Here is a 7,568-nt window from a genome sequence, read left to right on the forward strand (position 1 = left end):
CTAAAACTGCACTTCATTAAATTGCTGTTCCTGGAGGGAGGTAGTATTAAGGTTTCAAATGAAGCTATAATAGATGATCTACAGCTCACTTCTGGCATATAGATACCTACGTACATATTACCATATTGCTTATCATGGGTACATATATATTACCATAATGTTTATCACAGGTAGTCAGTTTCTACATTAAAACATATTACACTCAGAATTTGATTAATGAATTATAATTATCCAGTGTGGAACATTTGCAATTATAGTATGCTTGTTTTGTGAGAACCTTGTTCAATCCTTAGTCCAAGGAACATGGAAGCACAAGTTCATTTTGAATGAAGAGTGCTACAGTAACCAACCCTTATGAGGATATTTTTCAAGAAGTGTGTCTGACTTACTTGAAGACAGAAAAACTTAGAAATGCATTAATAATCACAGCTTAGGAAAGTTATAACATTAAAATCAATTTCAAAGGACTGGAAACAGCACTCACATGGGGGAGCCTATCCAGGCAAACCGGCCTGCACAGAGTCTGCCAGTGCCCTGGTCCTGCCTCCACCCACAGAGTGAGCCCCCTTTTTGGTGTCCCGCTCAGAGCCTCCTGAGGACTGGGGCCTATGTGCAAAGGGGCCTGTCCCTGTGGAGTGGACTTCCCAAGTCTGCCAGCCTCCTGGTTTCACCTCCAAACACTGGAGGAGATAAACTTGTGCCTGTTTCTGGCACACCTTCAAGGCCACTTCACAGAGCCTCTTGATACCTGAGGCCTGAGAATGCATGGGAGAGCCCACTTAAGAGGTCCTGCCAGTCTAAAGTCTGCCATCATCCCTGTCCTGCCTCTGCCAAAGGAGACAGACAGCCCATCTTTCAATCACTATAGATAGTAAAACCAAGATATTCCATGAACAAAAAATAGATTTAAATAGTGCTTATAAACTAATCCAGCCCTACAAAAAGTTCTGGAAGGAAAGCTCCAAACCAAGGAAGTCAACTATACCCACAAAAACATAGACAATAGATAATTCAACTTTACCAAGAGTAAAAAGAAAAATAGGGGAAATCCAACATAATACCAACAACAACATATCGAAAACAAACAATAGTTAACAAACATGGTCATTAATATCCCTAAATATTAATGGTCTTAGCTTGCCTATAAAAAAACACAGGCTAACAGAATGGATACGAAGATAGCATCCGTCCTTCTGCTCCATACAAGAAACATACCTCAACTTCAAATACAGACTTCACCTCAGAGGAAAGGGTTTGTGAAATATTTTCCATTCAAATATACCCAATAAACAAGCAGGTAGAGTTATCCTAATATCTAACAAATTAGACTAAAATCAATCAAACAAGCTGAAGAATATCATTTCTTATTATCCCAGGAGAAATACATCAAGATGAAATCTCAATTCTGAACATTTATGCCCCAAATATAGAAGCAAACACATTCACAAAAGAAACATTACTAAAACTCAAATCACACATAAAACCTCACATACCTATAATGGGCCATTTCAACACCGGACTCTCAATACTAGACAGGTCCACCAGACAGAATGTTAACAAAAAAACAAAGGACCTAACAGAAGTTATGACCAAATTTGGGTTTAGCACATTTATAAAACATTCCATCCAAACACAAAAGAATATACCTTCTTCTCAGCACCACATGAACCTTCTCTGAAGTTGACCACATATGCAGCAAACCTCAATAGGTACAAAAAAAAAATTGGAATAACACCCTGTATATATAATCAAAGACTTTCTACAATTCAATGAGAATGAAGAAAATATATACCCAAACTTATGAGACAATTTGAAAGCAGTAATAAGAGGAGAGTTCTTGCCACTAAGTGCCCACATGAAGAAACTGGAGACCAGTCACATTAGAGAATTAACAACACAACTGAGAACTCTAGAACAAAAACAAAAACAAAAACAAAACAAAAAACAAAAAAAAAAAAAAAAAAAAAAAACAAAAAAAAAGCAAACTCACCCCGGAGGAGTAGATGCCAAGAAATAATCAAATTGAGGGCTGAAATTAATAAAGTAAAAACTAGGAAAACAATACAAATAATCAATGTAACAAAGAGTTGGTTCTTTGAGAAAATAAACAAGATAGATAAACCTTTATCTAAACTACTAAAAAGCAGAGAGAAAACATAAATTAACAAAATCAGAAATGAAAAGGGGGGCATAAGAACAGACGCTGAGGAAATCCAGAAAACATTCAGGTCATACTCTGCAAACCTCCACACCACAAAATTCGAAAGGTCAATGGAAATGGACAATTTTCTGGATAGATATAACTTACCAAAATTAAGTCAACAACAGATAAGCAATTTAAATAGACCAATAACCCCTAATGACATAGAAGCCAATCAAAGAAAGCCCAGAGCCAGGTAGTATCAGTGCAAAATTCCACCAGAAATTCAAAGAACAACTAATACCATACTACTCAAAGAGGTCCACACAATAGAAGCCAAGATTCATTGACAAACTCTTTTTATGAAGCTAAAATTACCTTAGTATCAAGGCCACAGAAAGACACAACTAAGAAAATGAACTACAGACCAATATCCATCATGAACATTGATCCAAAAATACTCAATGAAATTTTATAGGCAAATGAAATGCAAGAATAAACACATAAGAGAAATCATCCACCATGAACAAGTAGGCTTTATCCCTCGGATCAATGTAATCCACCATATAAACAAACTGAAAAAGTAAAACCACGTGATGATCTCACTAGATGATGAAGAAGCCTTTGACAAAATCCAACAATGCTTCATGATAAAGGTCTTAGAAAGATCAGGGATTACAGGATCATACATAAACATAATAAAAGCAATATACATCAAACCAACAGCCAACATCAAACTAAATGGACAGAAACTCAATTGGATTCCTCTAAACTCAGGAACAAGACAAGGCTGTCAATTCTCTCAATATCTCTTCAATATTGTACTTGAAGTAATAGTTAGAGCAATAAGAAAACAAAAGAACAAGTGGACACAAATTGGAAAGGAAGAAGTCAAACTTCTAATATTTGCAGATGATATGATAGTTTACATAAGTGACCTGAAAAACTCAACTAGGGAACTCCTGCAGATGATAAACACCATCAGCAAAGTGGCAGGATATAAGATTAACTCAAAAAAAAAAAAAATCAGTAGCCCTACTGTATACGGATGATTATAGAACTGAAAAAGAAATCAGAAATCAGACAAACATCACCTTTTAGAACAACAAACAATGTAAAATATCTTGGGGTAACACTAACTAAACAAGTGAAAGACCTATATAGTAGGAACTTTGAGTCCTTAAGAAAGAAATTCAATAAGATACCAGAATGAAAGATTTCCCATGCTCTTGGATAGATAGAATTAACATAGTAAAAATGGTGATCTTGCCAAAAGAAATCTAAAGATTCAATGCAATCTCCATCAAAATTCAAGCCCAATTCTTCACAGACCTTGAAAGAACAATCTTCAACTTTGTATAGAAAAACAAAAAGACCCAGGATAGCCAAAACAACCTTGTACAATAATGAAACTAGTAAGGAGTAGGTTTTTCCGCCCACCCCTGGACTTGTCCCCCCCCCCCATCATGCCAGCCCCAAATAATGCGGAGATGCTGTATTTCATATAATGCTGTTGGCCAGTTACTTGTTTCTTATCGGCTAGCTCTGTCGTAATTATTAACCCATTTCTGTTAATCTATGTATCTCCACGTGGTCTCATCTTACCGGAGAGCTGGCTGGCATCCTGCTCTCTCCAGACTCTCCATCTTACCTCCTCCTTCCTACTACTTTTTCCTCCTTGTCTCCTAGTCCTGACTATCTTGCTTTCCTATTGGCCAACAGTGCTTTATTCATTAACCAGTATGAGAAACATATTTACAGACATCTCCCATCATCTCCTCTTTTTTGTCTAAAATAAAAAGAAGGGTTTTAACCTTAACATAGCAAAATATACAACACAACAGTTATCAAATAAGAATCACAGTTAATAATATTTAGTCCATTAACATTTAGCAAGATTTGGAGAAAATATTCCATCATCTATCCTATCTTTGTGAATCTGAAGTCCTATATGTAACTTATCTTTAATCCTAACTAAGGAAAACTATAACCATTACTATATGTCTTCAACTCCTTCAAAGACCACAGAAGACTAAGATTTAAACTCCAGAAATGACAGAGACAACTCACTGCCTGGTCAGTCACCTGAAGTTCTTCTATAATTTTCCATCTTCAGCCCATGGGCCATAGTGTGTCTGGCAGACTCTTCAGCAAAATTTTAAACTGTCTTCTTGTATTGGCAGTTTGTCCGTCACTTTTCTCTGTTTCCTGCAGACTGTTTGGCAGATTCTTCCATGAAGCAGGAACTCTGTAGCAATGTCCATCTTGAATCAGCAGTCACTTTTCTGTGGGTCCTGCATGTCCCATTTATACAGCATAAAGTCAAACAGTCCAAACAAGAGCAGTATCTTGTCCAAATGTCTAGTCTTGTCATATTGGAAGTAAATGCCATAACGAGTTTCTTCAATGACCATCTTCTTTTTGATGCAGGTGGTGTTGCCAGGAGCAGTTATATCTCACTCTCAAGAAAAACCCTAAACCATTTTAAATGCCATATTCTTTACATCTTTGAAAGGTTTGAAGAATGCCTGTTCATCTAGAAAACCTAACTCATCTAACTATAAGTTTTGACTATAATAGGTAAAACCTAACTTAAGTTTTGACTATTATAGGTAACTATCTATAATCTGTACTAAATTATACATTACATTTCTAAATTAGCTATGCAAACAAAATACCTAAACAAAAGAAGAAATATACACATCACAAAATTGACCTTAAATTGTATCAATAAATGAAAATCCATTCCAAAACAAAGTATTCATATCTATATAATAATCCCCTTTTTACCTTTAAAAAGATTGGTTGTGGTCATTAACCATTTATAACCAACCCCATTTAAATGAAAACAAACATTTATAAACACTATTTGGGAATTTGAGGGTTGTTCTTTCCAAACAGCTTCCTGCTGGTAGGGGGCGCTGTCATTGGGATCCTAAGAAGACACAGAAATCCTGGCTGTAGTCTGAAAGGCCTCCTTGTTCAAGCTGTTTTGAATGTTGGAACACCAGGAATGCTGTTTCAGGGGGTCTGGCTTGATAAAACCATGTTAGTCTGCAAGGAATCCACAGCTTTTCATTTGCTGTGGAAACAAAAATAGAAATCCTTTTTCCTAGTAACTTGTTCTTGAACTTAAATTTTGGAGTTAAAGCATTTTTAAAATATATAAATTGGATTGATCCAGCAGCATTTGTTTTAGCAGTTGTTATTTCCTCAGCAGTCAAACAATACAAAGACTATATAATATCATACAGTATGCAGATTCTCTCCATCTTTATGTGGCTTTTTTATTACTCTGTTTCTGTCCTATTTTTCGAGACAGGGTTTCTCTGTGTAACTCTTATCTGTCCTGAAACTCACTCTGAATACCAGGTTTACTTGGAAATCACAGAGTTCTGCTTGCCTCTGTCAACCAAGTGCTGGGATTAAAGGCCTGTGCCACCACACCCAGCTCCTCCCTGTATTTTTAAAACCATTTTATTTCTTTTCTCTCCCAAGCCTACATATTTTTTATAACACACTGTAAACCTTTAGTTTTTTTTTTGTTGTTGTTGTTGTTTTGTTTTGTTTTTATGTTAATCTGTCTTTACTGTAAATCTTTATCTTTTTCTGGCCACCAGTCTTTTATCTGGTAAACAACAACATTGCTAAAATGAAAGTCATAGTTCTTTCTGCCAGGGTTTATCAAAGATGGCAGCAGGTATTTTTACCGCCAGTAGTGAGAGCTGTGCTCACAGCCTTGGTTTCTGCTGCCATCCAGCAGCATGCTGCCAGCTTGGAGATGTGGTTACTGCCATTGCCAGCTCACATACATACCAATAAATTGTTACCAGTGCTTCTTAAAAGCCATGGGGATTTTTGCCACTAATGCTGAGTCAGGAAACCTCCCTTAAAGGAGCCGCGCAAATATCTGATGTCTCTCACAAAGCAGAGTCGAACCGAGAAAAATGCTGCTACCAAGAAACCTTGCCTGTCTCTGTTCTTTTGTTTATAAAACCCTTTTTTAAGCTTTTGTTAAATTTTAAGTGGAAGTTCTTATTAGCCACATGAGCACCATATGTAAGGAGTAGGTTTTTCTGCCTGCCCCTGGTCTTGTCCCTCCACCACACCAGCCCCAAATAATGCACAGAGATGCTGTATTTCATATAATGCAGTTTGCCAGTTACTTGTTTCTTATCGGCTAACTCTGTCGTAATTATTAACCCATTTCTGTTAATCTATGTATTTCCACGTGGTCTCATCTTACCAGAGAGCTGGCTGGCATCCTGCTCTCTCCAGACTCCCCATCTTGACTCCTCCTTCCTACTTCTTTTTTCCTCCTTGTCTGCTAGTCCCAACTATCTTGCTTTCCTATTGGCCAACAGTGCTTTATTCATTAACCAGTATGAGAAACATATTTACAGAATGACATCTCCCATCAGAAACTTATGGAGGCATTATTATCCCTGACTTCAAGCTCTATTATAGAGTTATACTCCTGAAAACAGCTTTGTAATGACATGACAATAGACAGGAAGATGAATGGAATCAAACTGAAGACAATGATATTAACCCACATACCTACGAACACCTGATTTTTGACAAAGAAGCTAAAATTATACAATGAAAAAAAGAAAGCAACTTCAACAAACGTTGTTGGCATAAATGGATGCTGACTTGTAGAAGACTGCAAATAGATCCATATCTATCATCATGTACAAAACTTAGGGCCCATGGATCAAAGACCTCAACATAAATCTAGTCTCACTGAACCTCTTAGACGAGAAAGTGGGAGGTACCCTTGAATGAATTGGTACAGGAGATCATTTCCTGAACATAACACTAGTAGCACAGACACTGGAATCAACAATTAATAAATGGGACCTCCTGAAATTGCAAAGCTTCTGTAAGGCAAAGGACACAGTCAACAAGACAAAATGGCATCCCACAGAAACCACAGAATGGAAAAGAAATATTCAAACCCCACATATGACAGAGAGCTGATTTCCAAAATATACAAAGAACTATAAAAGCTAGTTACCAAAACACCAAATAAATTAAAAAGTGAGGTACAGAACTAAATAGAGAATTCTGAAAAGAGGAATCTAAAATGTCTGAAAGACACTTAAGAAAATGCTCAACATCCTTAGCCATCAGGAAATGCCAATCTGAACAAATCTGAGATTCTGCCTTACTTCTGTCAGAATGGCTAAAATCAAAAACACCAAAGACAGTTTATGTTTCAGAGGATATGGAGATAGGGGAACATTCCTCCACTGGTGGTGGGAATGCAAATTCGTACAGCAACTTTGGAAATCATTATGGTGGTTCCTCAGGAACATGGGAATCAGTCTATCTAAAATTACAGTAATTCAACTCTTAGACATATACGAAAATATGCACATTCATACAAAAAGGACATCTGTTAAACTATGTTCATAGCAGCATT

This window comes from Phodopus roborovskii, unplaced genomic scaffold (assembly GCF_943737965.1).
Source record: "Phodopus roborovskii unplaced genomic scaffold, PHOROB, whole genome shotgun sequence".
Taxonomy (NCBI): domain Eukaryota; kingdom Metazoa; phylum Chordata; class Mammalia; order Rodentia; family Cricetidae; genus Phodopus; species Phodopus roborovskii.